The sequence below is a fragment of the Leiobunum rupestre genome, chromosome 9 (genome assembly GCF_980474605.1).
Source record: "Leiobunum rupestre chromosome 9, qqLeiRupe1.1.hap1, whole genome shotgun sequence".
Classification (NCBI taxonomy): Eukaryota; Metazoa; Arthropoda; class Arachnida; order Opiliones; family Sclerosomatidae; genus Leiobunum; species Leiobunum rupestre.
Genome location: NC_143392.1, coordinates 24776942 through 24796473, shown reverse-complemented (window position 1 = coordinate 24796473; position 19532 = coordinate 24776942).

Here is a 19532-nt window from a genome sequence, read left to right as displayed (position 1 = left end):
ATTGAATGGGAGTTCTTTTTTTAGGGGGCTAGATGACCAATTTTTAAAAATAAATAAAATTTAAAAATCACATTTGGAGGCCCCAGAGGCAATTTTTTTAAACTTTTAGAGGCCCCTAAAATAGGCCTAAAATTTTCGAACATAGGCACGTGCCTACTTGTGCCTACTGCTGGCGGGGGCACTGAAGTGACCTGCTGTGAATAGCTCAAACACATCAGAAGGATTGTGTGTATTCTGATCATCGTACGTCTTGTTTCTAATTTTAAGTGTTCTCTTCGTTTGGCCTACGTAATTTTGTCCGCAATCACAAGGAAAATATTGTATACTATGCCTGTATAATCTCCTATATTTTCTTTTGGTCCATTTTAAATCGTTTTTAAGGTATTATTGGTTTTAACATAAGTTTATGGTTTTACTAATTAAATTTACATTTAATTTTTTTAATTGTCGTTTCGTTTGTTTACTGATTGATTTTATATATGGTAACGATATTTAAATTCTATTTTCTACTTCATTTTTAAGAAGAGTAATAAAAAAATGTTTTTATTTTTCTATAAGTTCACATAATTGTTTCACTGCTGTGTTAATCGTTTTTCGTACCTTCCGAACAATTGATAGCGTATAGGTGGTATTCACGAGAAGATAGCGGCCATTGCTCTAAGGTAGATAGTTATTGGGGAAAGGTGGATGACACTAGCCTTCCACTACAGTGATGATGACGTAACTAGAATACACCCTATATGCATAGAAATCAAACCTTGGGGGAATGGTAAATTTAAGTAAACCGAGCCATTGTTTAGGGAAATTGGAACAATAGCCCCGTGACCCTCCTTAAAGTACTTTTTAAGGAGTTTCCAATGGTGCGAAAATTATTCCCCGCAAAGCATTATTTAAAAAGTTAATTAAAAATTGCCCAAAGACTATACCTTGGCGGCTGAAGGCACTCGTGTTGGATGAGGTAGGACCATAGATATAGAAAATAAGTAGAGGCCCAGACAGGGAAAAAAAGAGCGGCTTTCTGTTATGGAAATTTCACCCCCCCCCCCCCCGTGGCATGTGTTATAGGGAAGAAGCACGTAGCGCCACCACACCGTTCTGGAGGAACTAGAAATCGTCGCCTGAAAGCAAAATCCACGTAACTAAATACACAAGTCTTAAGAAGTTACGTGGATTTTGCAATGACTTCGTAGAGCCCAGCTGGTTGCCACAAAGGGAGTTTAGTTTCTTAGATGGCCGTTTGTGGCGCCACGTATTTCTTCCCTATAACGCATAGCTCGTGAAGGGGGATAGCAGCGCGGAACAAACCCTCAGATTTCATTGGGCCTCTACTTATTTTCTATCTCTATGGGTAGGACTGATGACGTGTACGATTCTTTAAATTCCTAGATTAATACTTTTTGGATAACGTAGGACTGATGACGAAAATGAAAAAGGCTGAAATGCAAAATAGTACTAGCTTTTAAGGGTTGGGAATTTTTCCCGTATTTCAACGCATTTTAGGCTTTTTTAACCATAGTATGTCATATTATACGTCTTCTGTGTGATGTTGACTTATACAACGTCGAATGTATTCTAAGTATTGGCGCCTGACGGCGCCGCGCTCGAGCGGATCGAGCGCTGGGGGCGCGCGGCGCCTCCCCAACCCCATACTAAAAAAAGCTATGGGCCATCTATAACGCAACCTAGAGGACAGCACCAAGCCTGACGCATCAAGGAACGTCAACCCGATATTAATCCAACTAACCTAACCTATTTCCCCCGCCAAAACCCCTAAAATGCGTTGAAATACGGCGAAAATACCTAAAATAAAAAAGTAAGTAATGTTTTGCATGCCCACATTTTTCTTTTTCGTTATCAGCCCCACGTTATCCAAAACGCATTAAAATCTAGGAATTTAAAGAATCGTCCTAGGGAAAATTAACTGCAAAAGGCCAATGTTTAAAAATTCATATCTTTGTAAACATTCATTTCCGGCAAAAATTATTTAACATTAAAATAATCCCCATCTTGCCCTCTATCCAAAAAATATATATATAAAAAAAATCGGGTGGGGGGCAGCTATTCTACACTTTACCCAAAAGTTCTGGGAAGTAACAATTTTATATTTATCATATCTTTCTAAATAATAAATTGCGCTTAAAACTTTTTGTATTATTGTTCTCCTTGACAAATAATAAACCAAAAACAATAAACAAAACCAAAAAAAAACAAAACATATTATTAAAAATAGCCAAAACATTTTGATTTACTGTAATCCTTGACAAATAATACATCTTAAAAAATAAACCAAAACCAAACGTACCTATTCTTTGCGGAACTACACGAAGACCCGGAATCGGGCATGGTTAGCCGAAAATGAAACCGTATTATCCGTTTTGTGAAATTTTTCTTTTTTGTTTCGCGCAACGTCATTTTAATCCCTAAACCCCACGTCTACTACAGCAGCATATTTCGCGAACATTGTGGTCCTACAGGCGCCATTACCACTCCCAACACATAAAGAGAGGCTGATTTACGAAAGGGCAAAAACGGAGTGACGGCGAGCTCTCTTCGCCGCGGAGTGAATTCTACGCCCCAAACCGTTCGGTTCGTACATCTTTAAAATTAGTATATCTTTTAAAATAATTATTTGCGGCTAATAATTTTTGCACCATTAAGTTCCCCTTAATAAGTACGTTGGTATGGTGGAACTAAAAAGTGGGAAACATGTGGCGGGGCTATTGTTCCAAATAGCCGGCCCTTAATGGGTCAGAGTGTGCAATAACTGGTGGCTTTACCGGGGAGTCGGGGTCCGGCTGTTGTAACCCGTAAGGGCGGTGGCGCACTGGGAGATGTTAGCTCTGGTCAAATGGTCCTATCTCCACCTCCGACTTCGGTCAGGTAGGGGCTGGATACTGGTCGAAGCTCCACGAAAAGACGCCGCCTTCGCTCCAGCGGTTCTTGGAATGGTTAATGGTAAGCGTAAACTAGGGACTTAGATCTGTTTTTGCAAAGTTTTTTTCATTGACATATATTCAAAATTCTGCTACAGCGCTGCCAGAACAGTCAACCGCCGTAAGGCCCCGGCAGATCGTCGGCGTCTGCCATGGCCTCCAAGGACCCATCCGGCCACCGTCTTCGACCGCGACAAACGCCGCAACGATAGTGAATGGTACTTAAATCTGTTTTTGCCAAGTTTTTTTTTACGAATATTCAAAATTCCGCCACAGCGCTGCCAGGACAGTCAACCACCGTTAGGCCCCGGCAGATCATCGACGTCCGCCATCCAAGGACCCATCCGGACACCGTCTTCGACCCCGACAAACGCCGCAACGATAGTGAATGGTAAGCGTAAACTGGAATTTGTTGGCCAAAAAAGTTTTCATTGACATACAGGGTGTTAACTAAAAAACGATACAGAGCCAATTACTCAAAATGTGTTTTAGGTAAGAATTTGAAATTTGCAGGTTACATAGAGGGTGAAGGGGTACAAATGACAATGCAAATTTCAATGACCTTTAATCAGGTCTTCAAGGTCAATCAAATTTTATCTCTAGAACCATTAGGATTAGAAGAATGGTTCCAATTAGAAATGTGTTCTACGTTTAATTTTAAGTCTAGACAGCTATGACCCGATCTAATTTGATCAATGGGAAGCCATGAAATGTTAGACCAAAAACCATAAGGTCGTGTGTGGTATTCTAATTAAGACACGACATTTAACGGCTTATAAATCGAAAACTACCAAATCTAATGGATCAAAATTGTCGTGACACTCTACACTGAGTGCGGGAGTTCAAAAGTTTTAACTTATGATGACCTTGAAACATTAGTTCAAGGTCATTCAAAATTTATCTCGAGAACCATTAGGATTAGGAGAATGGTTCCAATTAAAAAAATTCCTACCAAGGTTTTTTAAGTCAACTTAACTTTCACCTGAGGGAAATAAACCAATAAAACTCCAAAATAAACGTTAATTAATTTTTTTAAGATGTACCAAGTATTTTTATTAACTTTTTGAATTTAAATTTTTTAAACACAAAAGAAACGAAACAAGAAATTGAAATAAATAAGCAACTAATAAACGTAAGAATTATTTACAAATAATTTAAATAAATAAATGATGAAAAAACTGAAGATTAACTTTCTCAATTCTGCCTGAGCTTCTCTGGTACCACGGCAAGGATTTTCATTAAAATACGCTAAGACATCGATGTCTAAGTTGCCTACTTAGTGTTGTGGTCCTTTACTAATAAAAATACTTAGTACGTCTTAAACTAATTAATTAACGTTTATTTTGGAGTTTTATCGGGTAAAAGGTAATTTGACTTAAAAAACCTTGGCGGGCATTTTCCTAATTGAAACCATTCTCCTAATCCTAATGGTTCTCGAGATAAATTTTGAATGACCTTGAACTAATGTTTCAAGGTCATCATAAGTTACAAATTTCGAACTCTCCCACTCAGTTTAGAGTGTCACGACAATTTGGATCCATTTGATCTGGTAGTTTTCAATTTATAAACCGTTAAATGTCGTGTCTTAATTAGAATACCACACACGACCTTATGGTTTTTGGTCTAACATTTCTCGGCTTCCCATTGGTCAAATTAGATCGGGTCAAAGCTGTTTAGACTTAAACTTAAACGTAGAACACATTTCTAATTGGAACCATTCTTCTAATCCTAATGGTTCTCGACATAAAATTTGTATGACCTTGAAGAGCTGGTTCAAGGTCATAGAAATTTTCATTGACATTTGTCCCCCTGCACCCTCTATATAACCTGCAAATTTCAAATTCTTACATAAATCACATTTTGAGTAATTGGCTCTGTATCGTTTTTTAGTTAACACCCTGTATATTATAAATGAGCGTTCTCGAATCAGTTGAAGGCATGTTAAGAGATTACGATTTTTACGACGGTCTAATGCCAATTGAAGCTGACCGTTCTGAGGAAGAACCTGTTGGAGCACTAATTCAGAATGTTCTTCTTGAAGCACAAGTAAAAAAATTAATATTGTACGGAAATATTCAAAATGTATTAAACCTTTTGGTTTTAGAACGATCAAAACGAATCTGAAGAGTGCAATATATGCTATGACAATATTGCCAGCACTAGAGCAATACCATGTAACCATAAAGCATAATACAGGTGCTTTTCTACGCTTCAAACAAAAACCAATGTCCGTTTTGCCGTAGGACAATAGATTATTTGATTGGCGTCTAGGTAATATAAAATCCTGTTACTTTTTGTTTGGTAATCATAAAAAACCAGTGTTTTAAGAAGCACTGCATCTTCCCAGCCACATAAGCAATTATTTTTTATGTTGAATTATAGATCTTAGACCTAATTTCTCCGACTCCACCTGAATCCATTGAATTGGGAATAATACTGCAAGAATTACAATTACGATTTCGGTTGCCATGGTTACGCGGGACCTGGGGCAATTCTGTAAAAAATCGAATGGAAATTCGATATCGATGCCCTATACCATGTCGAGATCGACTTCGACAATTTGCATTGATTTATGCTTATTCGAAATCTTTACCGAATACCATTCGTCGAGATCTCGAAGTTCGAAATCTAGTTTTCGATCGAAAATTGGATTTCGAATATTTACAGAATAGGCCCCCTGTTCTGAGAAGACTACGAAATGTATCTTTATAATTAGGCGGTAGCGCCATCTATATTTTGTAAAGTTATATGGTTAAAAATAAATAATGATTAGCTAACGCACTGTAGCTTGTGTTAAAAAGGATTGTGTTGACAGAATAAAATTGTTTTAAACAACTTCAAAGGTTTGTTTGTTACGATAAATCATACATTTCAATTTCGCGTCAGATTCGCGCAAAAATTCAATTGTCATATAGTGGCCACCACCAGAGAAAGATGCCGCCACGGTAGAACGATAAAGTTGATAAAGTTTCCTTATTGAAAGAAATTGGTCCCGCACCAGCCAGATTTAGTTGTACCTCTATTTATTCCCAACTCAATGCCTGAATCATAGTGTATTTTTCTCTACTAACCTTGTGCCTGAATCTCTCGAGGCTTCATTCCTATGCCTTCTATTTTAGGGGACAAATTTTTAGAAAAAATCTTATAGAAAACATGCGTTTTTGTGCTATTACACCCAAAAATAAAAAAATAAATATATGTATTTCAAAACCAATTAGACTCATGCTTATTGCAATTTCAAATTTGTCTGAGATTTTCAGAAACAAGTAATGACTTAAAGGGATCTTAAGGACAATTGAAGAAATAAATCATTAAACTAGTTTAAAACCAATTAGACTCATGCTTATTGCAAATTTCAAATTTGTCTGCGATTTTTCAGAAACAAGTAAAGACTTAAATGGATCTTAAGGACAATTGAAGAAATAAATCATTAAACAATTGATATTCAAACTCACCCGCCTATATTAAAAACATCCCGCTCAATAGTTTAGAATTTTCCCGACCGACAAGGGAAGTCGGAGTAATGGGAATTGGAAACGTAAAGTCGGAGAAACGAATCAGCACCTGAAAATTATAATACGCCCTAAAATTAGAGGGCACGCGGAGCAAGCGCGTGCAGGGGGCCGTGGTCCTTCGCGCATTCAAAAGGAAACGAGTATTCGCATCTGGTTTCGTAGAACGGGCTTCAAAATGGGGAATTGCCAATAAGAAAATAGGAAACGTTGAATCTTACCAAATGAGAAATATAAGCGTAACGAAACATCCCGGTTCACACGATGCGATTTTGTCGCATGCGACAAAAATTCGAAAATCGCGTCTTGTGAAATGGTTTTTTCAAGTCGCATGCGGCTGCGACCAAAAATAGGTATGAACCTATTTTATCGCATGCCACTGCTAGCTTCAGTAGAATAAAAAGGGGGAGTAAACAGGTGGCATTCCTTCGGAAATTTCGAAGTTTCTTCAACGCGTCAAAAATCTATTTTCATGTGCGAAAAGAGGATTTTCCACAGTTTCTTGAGGGGTTTATGAAATCGGAAACACCTGGATGTCCGAAACAAACTTCGAGAAACGGGTTTTTGAGAAAATTTTGAAAATACGTCCGTAGCTTTAATCCTTTTATTAAAAATTATAATGAACTTACCAGTGGCTAAAAATCACAGAGTGAGCGCCAAATGTTCAGCAGGTGTAATTGTCTCCCACCTTACCGTATTATTTTTTTGAGATTATGGGAGAAACACTATTGACTAAAAATCCAGATGTTTATGTGTCCATTCTTATCCATTTAAATTGGTACAAAAAAGGTAGGCAAATATTAACTTTTACCGTAACATAATAATAATAGGCCCCATAATGATTAATTTGACTTTATCTACGGAATTTGATGGGTACACCTTGTTCTTTAAACATCTGCGGTCATTTGGTTTCGTCTTTGTTATCGGCTTAACCGAACGCACGGTGTGAATGAAAATCTCATGTGACCGAGTTTTGGGTCGCATGCGATCAGAAATCGCATGTGACGAAATAGCATCGTGTGAACCAGGCAAAGTCTTCTTTCTGAGTAATATTTCTAATTTTACTATAAACTGGTATTGATTATACGTTTAAATTGGAAACATAATGTTTTATTGATGATTATTATTATCATTGTGGTTAAGAATTACAATGGTATTAAACTACAATATAAGGCATTCGTCTTTTTCGATAGTTTTTTGCGTTATCAATAATTAGAGCTTTAGCGTTTGGAGGAATGTCCGCGCACCGTTTTTAAATTAAGGACAATGTCGTCTTAGGTGTAAAACCATGGCCGCCGAGGGCGGAACCGGGTAACAACAATTGTTTTTTATGAAATATTTTAATAATTTAAATTTAAAAACGTAAACACACAAAATGTTTCTTGAATATTTGTATCCAAACCAAGACAGTCTTACATCATTACTCAACCCTAATAACACCTCAAATTTACTGTACTGAGTTCTGAAACACCCCGTATAGTTAAATTTTAAGAAATAATTTATTTAATATATCATTAAATTTTCATGAAATAATTTATTTGATATTTAAATTTTTATTAAATTGTTTAATAATTAAATTTTTATTAAATCGTTTAATAATTAAATTTTTATTAAATTAATTATTTAATACTGAATTTTTATTAAATAATTTATTTAACAATTAATTTTTTTAAATAATATATTTAAATTTTTTTTTAAATAATCTATTCAAAAATTAAATTTTATATAATAATATAATAATTACAATAACAAATTTGGTTAAATAATTTAATAATAATAATAAAATTATTGTTAGATTATTTTAAAAATAATAATAAAATTATTGTTAGATTATTTTAAAAATAATAATAAAATCTTTGTTAGATAATTTCAAAATAATAAAACGTTTGTAAAAATATTTAATAAAAATAAAAAAAATTGTTAAACAATTTACAAATATTAAATTTTTTGTTAAATAACATTTTTATTAAATAATTTATTAATAAACTTAATATTTTTGTTAAATAATTTATTAATAAACTTAATATTTTTGTTAAATAATTTAATAATATTTAAATTATTTGAATAATTTAAAAATAACAATTAAATTATTTAAATTATTTAAAAATAATAATTAAATTATTTGAATAATTTAAAAATAATAATTAAATTATTTAAAAAGTTTAAAAATTAAAATTAAATTATCTAAATAATTTAAAAATAATAATTTAAGTATTTAAATAATTTAAAAATAATAATTAAGTTATTTAAAAATTTAAAAATAATAATTAAATTATTTAAATAATTTAAAAATAATAATTAAATTATTTGAATAATTTAAAAATAATAATTAAATTATTTAAAAAGTTTAAAAATAAAAATTAAATTATCTAAATAATTTAAAAATAATAATTTAAGTATTTAAATAATTTAAAAATAATAATTAAATTATTTAAAAAATTAAATATTATGACCAGTTAAGTATCAAACAAAATTACAAGCAAATTATTGATGAGGGGGGGGGGTGAAAAAATATTTTGGTATAAAAATTAAGACATTTTTATCACTCCACCACCTAGTGGTGAGACTTTGTGGCCTTTTGAAAATGATTTCAAAACCCCGATCTTTCTGGGCCTCATCAAAACATTCACATCAAATAACTGAATTGCTTTGAATTTTGTAGAATTGTCAAGTTTGAAATGCGAGACGTGAAGCAATTTTAACAATGTAAACAAATCCACTTTGAAGGAAGGGGTGGGCCAGTGAGGGATAATTTTGAACAAAAAATGTATTTTCTAAAAAATAATTTAAAGATTTCTGATCTTTGTAAATACATATACCGTCTAATATATTAATTTGCATGTAGTTGGTTCAAATATTAGAAAGCCAAATAGGCCCATTATAAATTTGGAGGCCCTCAAAGAAAGCCCACTAGCCTGTGACGTATTAAGTTTGATATAAATCGACAATTACTTTTTATAATAGATGACGCGTGTTTTAGCCGTGTACTTATGATCTTCTTTATGGGTCTCCGGAAGTGACCTCAGATGGACTGTATCTCACAAAAACCCCCACTCTGACCCGTAAGACAAAGTGATATTGGTTACTCATTAGAATGGTCGTTTAAAAATATATTGACCCACCGTGTACATGCGTATTTTGTCATGGGCTCTTGCAACTACAAATTTTTCAAGAAATTCTATTGACGCTCTAATTTGTGTATCTTTTGTCACTTTGAGATTTCTCTTTTAATGGCCACTTTTAAATTTTGTTCCAAAATCGCGAACCCTTTTCCTAATTACTAATCGAACACTTTGAATATTTGGACCTTAACGCAAAACGATATAGCCTTAACTTAAAATAATAAGGTAGGTTCGAACTATAAATTTGCCAAACACAAATCCTTTACAACGATTAAGCCCGCTTTCAGTTCAGTGGCAAACAAAAACCGGTACGACTTCAATAACAATTTTATTATTTTAAATGGAGAAAATGTCCCCAGTGAAATACCATCCTTGGATAAAGAAATGAAAACGATCCTCGACGATCCCAATATGAGCGAATCTGAAAAATTAACGTTATATAATCAAACTTTGCAGCGGCACATAATATCTAATCGCAAACCAGTTGAAAAACAACAGACTGTTAAAAACAAAACGTGGTACGAAGAAATTGCGACGTCTATTCCGTCAAGTATGCTAACCGACGCGATATCGTTGTACAAATGGACATTACGTTTTATTTCGTGGAACAAACTCAGTGAAATGACATTTGGATGACTAATCGTTTCAGGATCAAACGTAATCGATTTAATTTACGACGCGGTTAGAAAAACCAAGTCAAATTCCGACCCTACGAGGTTCAAGAACTTCTACGAAGTATTGCAAAACAATAATGTTCCCAAAAAGTATATTAAGAATTCTACTAGAATAAGTTCTTTAAAATCGTTATCTTTTAACACGACACCTCCCAGACAAAATCAGTGGGGGACGATTTGAATGTATTTACCAATAAAACATTTAACACCAGTTACGGGTATTTATTTCAATCCCATATATCATAATGGATGGTTGTACGGAAGTTTTAGCTGAAAGTATCGTATCCCGATTAACTATATCATTTTCGAAAAATCCAAAACTATTTACCGTCGTTTTAATAATATTAATTTTTGTAATAGTCGAATAATTCGATTTCTTAATATTGTACTACACGACACCCACACATGGAAATTACACCAATTACGGATAAGCTAGAAAAGATATATTACGACGTAGCGGACTCTGGGGGCTGCGTTGGTGTTCGAGGACTATATCGTTCGGCTCGAGAAAAGGGTATCAAAGTTACGTTGAAAAATGTGAGGGAATTTTTACAAAACCAAGATACCTATACTCTACATAAAAATGCAAAGTGGTGATACAAAAGAAATAAAACGATAGTGTACGGCATTGACGATCAATGGCAAGCCGACCTCATTGACCTCCAGAAACTTTCCAGACTAAACAATGGGTACCGCGCTATATACTCGCGTGTATTGATATTTTTCGTAAGTATGCTTACGTCAAACCGGTAAAAAATAAGAAAGGAGAGACTATAGTGAACGCGCTAAAAAGATATTAGATGGTGATAGGAAACCAAAGCGAATGCATAGTGACCACGGGAAAGAGTTTGTTTGTGAAGCCGTTCAATCCGAACTAAATTTCCGTGGAATAGATTTTTTTGCGACGAACTCTGAAGTGAAAGCCAGCATCGTTGAGCGGTTTATTCGATCGTTTAAATCGAGAATGTGTCGATATTTCACTGCGAGGGCGTATCCAGGATTTCATTTCAGGGGGGGCTTAGAGGGAAAAATTTCAAGGGGGTGGGGTGCTGACGGAGGTTTCACTGATTTTTATTAGACACCCCCCAGTCATCAGCATTTCGGGGGGGGGGGGGGTTTGAACTCCCAACCCCCCCCTTAAATACGCCCTTGTTCCACTGGGGAAAATACTTATAAGTACGTTGACGTGCTTCAAAAATTAGTTAGCGCCTATAATAACAGTTATCACCGAGCAATTAAATGTAAACCCGTCAATGTAAATCCCGAAAATTCAAAAATAATTTGGAAAAATTTGTACGGAGATATCAACTTTAGTCCTCCGATAAAGTACGACTTCAAAATTGGAGACATTGTCAGAATAAGCAAAAACAAGGGACTATTCGAAAAAGGATATATCCCGAATTATTTCGAGTGATTTAGCAGATACCGAGACAGCCGCTGGTATTTAAACTGGAGGCGCTAGATTCGGAGCCCATTTTAGGAATTTTTTACCAAGAAGAAGTACAAAAGGTGGGGAACGATCTTGACACTTGCGCGTTCCAAATTGAAAAAGTGCTCAGGAGGCGTCGGAAATCTCATAATTCAGTCGAGTTACTCGTACGCTGGAAGGGGTACGGACCACAATTTGATAGTTGGGTTCAAGAAGTAGACTTAGAATGAGTTTTTATATCAGTATATCACTCTACCATCCGATTCTTCGCTGAATTACTTTCCGGGTAATACTCTGAGCAAATTCAGAGCTTACCTTCCGGAGAATGTTCCGCTGAATGGACCTTACGAAGTAGGGTAAGCGGAAATAAGTTATCCTAGAACGTGGAACAATATCAAAGAAGAACGGGTAGTACGAGTTGGTACGGATGATATCTTGTTGAAAGATTTTAGGTATATACGTAAAGAAAATTTCTCTTCTATCGAAAATTTACTTGAAATGGTAAAATTTGAGAATAAAAGGGTCGAGTTCAAATACCATAAACATCTGAAACGAATTGAGGTTCATATAACTAAGAGTTTTTACTGTATAATCCCTCCCGATATAGCGATGATGTTGGGGTTTTCTCGTAAGCAAGAAGGTGAATTTGAACTTATAAAATCTTCGTTTGCCCCTTATACCGTAGATATGGACGTAGGATTACATTCATTGTTTGTCTATTCTGACATCGTTGAAAATACGATCGTGGGGGACAGGAACGTCCCTCTTTTAAGAATTATTATATATACTGAATTTTCTCGTCCGCATTACCTACCCGCCGTTTCTTCCAACATACAAACTATCGAAATTAATATTATGGACGACTTGGGGAACCCCGTGCAATTTGAACGCGGAAAGGTGCACGTTACTCTATATTTTAGACCGCGGAGGGCCTGGCTCACTCTTTAATAGCGAGTGTCGGGAACAAGTAGCCCTCAGTTTAATGAAAGCTAACGAATGACGAACATTATGAGACGTCAGCCATACATTTCCTCCGTAGGCGATTACGAGAGGTACTATTTAAATCAGTCTGGATACGGATCAGTCCCCGTGTATCGTGGCGTGGGTGTCCAGAGAGGCTATGGATTGTGTAACATACTAGCTTCGGCATTTCGTCTTGCCATGCCGCTTTTGAAGCGCGGAGCCCAGTTTCTAGGAAAGAAATTTCTCGATACTAGGGCGAAAGTCGTGTCTGACGTCGCTAGCGGTGTCCCAATTAAATCATCGCTAGCCAAGAGATCTAAGAGCGCTGGTAAAGAGACATTGTTATCAGATGCGAAAGCCGTTACGCAAATGACGGGATCTGGAATTAAAAAGAGGCGTAGAGCATCGCGCAAAGTCACTCGAGCTAAAACCAAGAAGAAGAAAGCATCGTGCCGTTCTTACTCCGATATATTTTCATAAAGTCTTAGAATGGCGTTGATACATCCGAACTCTAGTGGTTGCGTGAATTCCGAATAAGTATGTTTGGGGTGAAGAATATGTTCATGATCTAAGTTTTTTTTTTAAATCCGTGGATTTGGGACTAGTATTTTGCTTATTTTCCATCATACATTTATTACAAAAATCATTTAAAATAAGAAAAACCGCGCGGAAAGCCGGAAATTAGTGAAGCCTAGGCTAGCAACTACGTTACTCCTAAAAATCCACTGCTCTCAATTTCTTACGGGTTTGAAAGATAAATATTTTTCTCTCACACGAAAAACCGGCCAAACCTTCACCTCCTCCGAACTCAAAAGGGGGAAAGCACACCTCATTGATATTATAGAACGCTCTATTGGACCTTTTCGAAATCCCGTTAACGCAAACGGGGATTATCGGTGGCGAATGGGTCGAATACAACCCCATTTCCAGCATTAGCAACAATTCAGCGTTAACGTTTTGCATTAGTGGGAATTCCGAAGCGTACATGGACCTATCACAAACTCTCCTTCACGTTCAAGTGGATGTAAAAATGTAAAACGGATCTTACCCTAACGCCGCCGTTGTCACCCCAGCGGATAATGTAGCCCCCATCAATTTGTTTTTGCACAGTCTATTTCCCGAAGTCCATTTATTTTTAAACGATAAATCAGTTACTCCTTCCGCTCAGATTCAAACTATGTTAACATTTGGAGACTCTGCTTAAACGAGTCATCTTACCAGTGGCCTATTCTATCGCGACACGGCGTACGAGTTCAACGATTTCGTGAATAATAAAGGTTTCTTACAAAGAGCCAGCTTCGCTCAAAAGGGAACTATAGATATGATCGGCGCTCTTCATTTAGATATTTGTCAACAGCCGCGCTTCCTTTTGAACTTGGTAGATTTAAAATTTGTTTTTGGGAAACCAAATACCGAATTTTGTTTACACTCTGACGTAAAATGTAAATTGGACATTAAATCGGCTTCGTTGTATTTGAGAAAAGTCAAGTTAATTCCCGAAATCCCACTATCACACGCCAGAGTGTTACAAATGTCGAGAGCGAAGTACCTAATTTCTCGCACGGAAGTGATGTCGTTTTCGATTCTGAGGGGTAACATGAGCGTCGTGCAAGATCATTTATTTACCGGACAAATTCCGAATAAAGTCGTAATCGGGATGGTTGAGCAAACCGCGTTTCTAGGTGAACTTAAATCGTTGCCATATAATTTCCAACATTTCAAATTAAACCACATATGTTTCGCTTTAATGACTTTGTCGAAAGAAATAGTAAAACTGTGACATTTAACTCTTTACAACTTCAAGGAAATCTAAGCGTGACGTGTGGAGGTTTTTGCGGGTATTTTGCTCTTAATAGATGTAGAGGTGTAAAAAGGTTCGATATTGTGACTAGATTTTCTAAAAATAAAAATGTAAATGATAAAAGAATTTATTCAAGGTATTCAATAAATTTTCAATAACTTCTTTAATTTACATTTTACATTCAAAATAACACCAGTCTACATTACACCAGAGTAACAATTTACAAAATTAGTATTTAATAAAATTTTAACGGAGGAAACACATGGATGTAAAAATTGTTTTATTTCAATTTTTAAAACATTAAAAATTAATTAAAACTAACTCATTCATAGGTTGAGCTTTCGAGCCGAGGGTCTTTGTTAAATTTTTTTTTAAATTATTATTTTCCATGGATTCTAAAAAATCTTTCAACATTTAAAATTAGTATGTTTAATCTGTAATGTTTCTTTTCAAAATATCGACCCAGTAATGACCGTATGATAATGTAGGAATTCCATCCCCCAAAATATATTTCTTGTTATCACAAGGGTTTAGGGCCATTTTATGTTGGGAAATTGTAAACAGGTTATGTTTCAAACTAACGTTGCGCTTCATCGAACAAGTCGTTAATTTCCTCCCCAGCAAACACTCGCGATAGTGGGAGTGACGAATTTTGTTTTTGACAACCCTTTTACAAAAACCCTTAAGTGTTTTTTTCTCCCCCTTATTGGAAATTAAACTATACATTTTAGGTCTGAGGCCGCAAAATTAATGAATTGGGATACCGTTCATTTCATCTTTCATTTTCCCAATGACTTTCTGGTTTATGACACTATATAAGGGGTGATTAGTGGGGTAGCCTGAGAAGTCGAAGAGATTAGAATTGGCCTTAAAATCAGCGTAGACATCTTCTGTTCGAATGTCGTAGGGTTAGGCTATCGGTGTCGGTGAACAGAAGTCGCGCATTTTCTCCATTGGTCTTCTGGATAAAGTCGTAATGGAATTCATACATGCTTAGTTTAAAGAGCTCCAAAATGGTGACTGCGGTGTAATAGGTCTGTTTAACGTTAAAGTCCTCTTTTTCATGTGAATACCCACAAGCTCGTTGTCAAAAATTGTGAACTTTTCAAAACACGGAGAAGTCGCCTTCTTAATCGCGCGTTCAGGTGTTTGGACTAACATCGTAAGTGGAACTCTATTCTTTTCCTTAAATTCTCCATTGTTTTACCTGGTAAATGAAATTGAAAAAAAAAACATTTAAAAAATAATTGTTTTTTAAATAATTAAAATTTAATTTTTGTTTTATTTATTAATTACCAAAAACGCTGTTGTTTTGGAGTTTGAAGAAATCTCGATCGAAATCGTTTTTCGCAAGTTAATTTTATTATTTTAAACCAGATTTCGCTTATTATACCTAAGTTTTGGATATTAAAAGCTTTCCACAATTGATGTACATTTTCATAGCATTCATAAGATATATCCTCGTCGGTTAAAGCATTGAAAAAGGCTTCTTTGGGAGGTAGTTTGGTTTCATTAAATGTATTCGTGTCACTCATGTAATCATAGGGGTATGATAATTTTTTAAGTAAGTGTATAACTTGATTAGGTGGATAAATTGAGTTAAGTATGGGGAACTTGTTGGGCTCACCCTTCGCTAAGTTGGAAACGAGAGTTTCAAGGGATGCCGGCATGAAACGCACCGAATCAATAAATCTTAGTCGTCCAAAAGTAAAACTTATATATGTTTCGGCGGTCTAAGGAATACATTTAATGTTTTCCCCCTTTTTTAGACCAATCCTCTGCATGATAAGAAATGCATCATACCAGTAAAATGTAACGCTCTTTCTTATGCAAACTTTATTAATTATTTTTCGTGTGTTAGATAAACTTACCGTGATAAATTATGCATAATAACTGGTATGAACTTTCCCACTCGTAATTTTAGATTGCACGAATTATACGCAATATCTCGAAAACGTCCTTGAGATTTAAATTCAATTAATTATAATATATTATTTATAACCTTTAATTATTTACCAGAGTAATGACAATGGTCTTTGACTGGTGGATCCGTACGTGTAAGAATCTCCGAGCAAACATAACAATGATTCGCTTTCAAGCACATTTTAATTTCTGCAGGAGTGAGATCCATTGGGACATTCTTCTTCAGTTAATCGGAAATTATCACTGCTCCACCAAAAGACTTTCCAGAAACACGTCGATGGCATCTGTTCCTCTATAAGTCACCGGTGCGTTCGGTGTATCTAAAATATATAAAACGTCATGGTTTCGGTCGAAAATAACTATGTAAAAAAATACCGTTTGGGCCTATGACAACATAACTAAAACCACAAGCTTCGTGCTCCGTCAGTTTTGTGATAGAGGATAATAGTGAATCAGCAAAACATGTCCGAATTTTAACAATAATTGACTCGAAATCGGCAATTATTACGTAGGGTACCTTGTAATAAAATATTAACAGTTAATTAAATAAAATGTGGTTTAATTAAATGTAACGTACCTTCTGTAACCATTCGAATTTGGCAAATTTTACAATAGGTTTTTTCAAAGGGCATTTTCACCCGTTGTGGAGCGTGGATATTACAGTTTTCTACGTGTTCTTTGTGATTATTTTCAGAATTAACTCCCGAAAATCGATGCAAACAATAACGACATACATGCACTTTACCATTATGATGGGTGAATTTGCATAATAATCTACTCATATTCCGTATCAAACAAAAGTGTTGGTTTTCTCCGGAAACAATGAATAATAGGTCAATTTGTCGACTTTTATTCACCTTGTTCTCACTGATGTGACGAGGGAAGACCTCATTTTTTTCAAAACCAAAGATATTAATTGAAAGATTGTTCTTTTTTTCAAATTTCTGTAGTTTGGATATGTTTAGGGAAAATGGGAAAAATAAATCGCGACAATCTAATTCTGTTTCGAAGGGTCTATAGTTATTCACTCTTTCAGCGTGGAAATATGCGTGGTGGAGTTTCGCGAGAATACACCAAAGAAAACACTTGTTATCGTCTGAATTAATATTCACAATACCTAAACAATAACGAAGTTTGTCGGGAAAAACAACACGCGCACCACCTACAAGCGGTCTGTAAGTTACGATATCCACTTGAAGAACCAGAATGGATTGAATTATCCACCCACTACCAATATCTTGAAATTCCTCCATAGCCTTAGATATTTGTTGTAGGCACGAATCAATTTTCCGCTGTATTTCATCGGGTGTTGTGATCAGTGATGGATTTCCCATTAGGCACACTAAGCAATTGCTTAGGGCGGCCAATTTTAGGGGGCGGCAAGTTTTCCCAAAGGAAATCAGTTACATCTTCCAAATTTTTAACGAGTACGGTGTACCGCTGTACTAGTAGCTTATATAGTTTAGCTTAGTAAACGTCTGTATTTTTTAATTGCTTCGCAAGTTCGTTTGCACTCATTTTTACTATAAATTATAGTAAAATTAGTGCAAACGAACTTGCGAAGCAATTTTAAGATAAAGACTACTTTCAAGTAAATTATAGTCTATAATTTGCTTGGAAGTAGACAATGACTAAAAATGCACCCACCATAATCATGTCCGTCCGTAGAAAATCAACATCGTCGATCGTCGTAGATTTTGAAATGTGACCAACGCTGACTATAGTCATGTGACAAAGTCGCAGTTTTAGTTCTAGTTGACCAAATTCATTTCAACAGAGGCTGAGAGGCGATTGTAAGTTTGTAACGAAGACACGAAGTCTTAAACGAAATTATATAATCTAAAACTAAAAAGGCTAAAACGTTAAAATGAATAAAGATAAATTAAGTGGTGTTAAATATCGTGCTAAAGCGAAAATGAAGTTAGAAAATCTCAGGAAAGTTGTGGAATAATCTGCAAAAATAGAGACTTTGTGCAGACGCTAACTAGCCCGAGAGCGACTTTTCCGACCCATAGAGTGTTGTCGTCTGATACGATTTTGAAAACTTGTAACGTCACAGCTGTAGTGTTAATAGTGGCCGCCATGACAGTTACCGTTTTTTATCAATAGGCAAATTACAATGGTGACGTGGCAGGGTTTCAGACAACAACACTCTATAGCTATAGCTTTGAAATATTGAAAAAGAATTCTGATGAAATAGAATTACAAGATAAAAATATAGAAATTGAAGAAAACAATTAAGCTGATTCTTCAGAAGAACAACAACAGTTTCAACAAATAAAGCATTCGGTTTTTAATACTTTTTGATACATTTTTCTTTAATGCGTCACGTACCCATTTTACCCCAATAGCACAATTTCTCTTAAAATATTGGGGTTATGATCATAGAAATGAGACTAGAACCACGATCGGATTGGATGAGATGTACCAGCTAGAAGGCCGCCATTAGAGTGGAATCGCGCATATCCGCGCCATCTAATAAAAAAAATTGAAACTAAATATGATCACGTGGCATAACGCCGTAAGCAACGTCGTCTGGTTTGTTTATCATTTCTTCGGTTGGTTTTCGGTATTGTAGAGTTGTAAAAAAGACAGATTTATTATTTCAACGACATAATATAAGTAATTTAAACAACTTTGAAAATCATTAGCTCACAAGAATCTACATTACCGTCAATTACAGTTTTATAAACGTTTTAAATTTACTGACCTTGAAATAAAATAAGCTTTGAAAGCTTATCTCTAATAGTTGATTTCAAAGGTCTCTTTGAGTTCAATGTCATGCCCTTTGACCTCATTAACGCACCCGCAACTTTTCAACGGTGTATGGAGGAAATATTCGAGGAAATGCTATCCAAAGTACTAGAGCTGTACTTTGACGACATTTTAGTTAAAGCCCGCGCGCTCGAAGACCACCTTGTTGTTCTTAAGTCCGTTTTCCAGTGCCTGCGCGAAACTGGTTTAACTTGCAAGCGACCTAAATGCGCGTTTCTTAAAAAGGTTGTTTTATATTTGGGATATAGAGTGAGCTCCGCGGAAATCGCGATAGACCCCTCCTCTACCGTCGCTATCGTAGAATATCCTAGGCCGAAAAACCTTAAAGAAGTTAGGTCATTCTTGGGTATGTGTGGGTGGTACCGTGAATTTGTCGAAGATTATGCCGATATTTCACTCC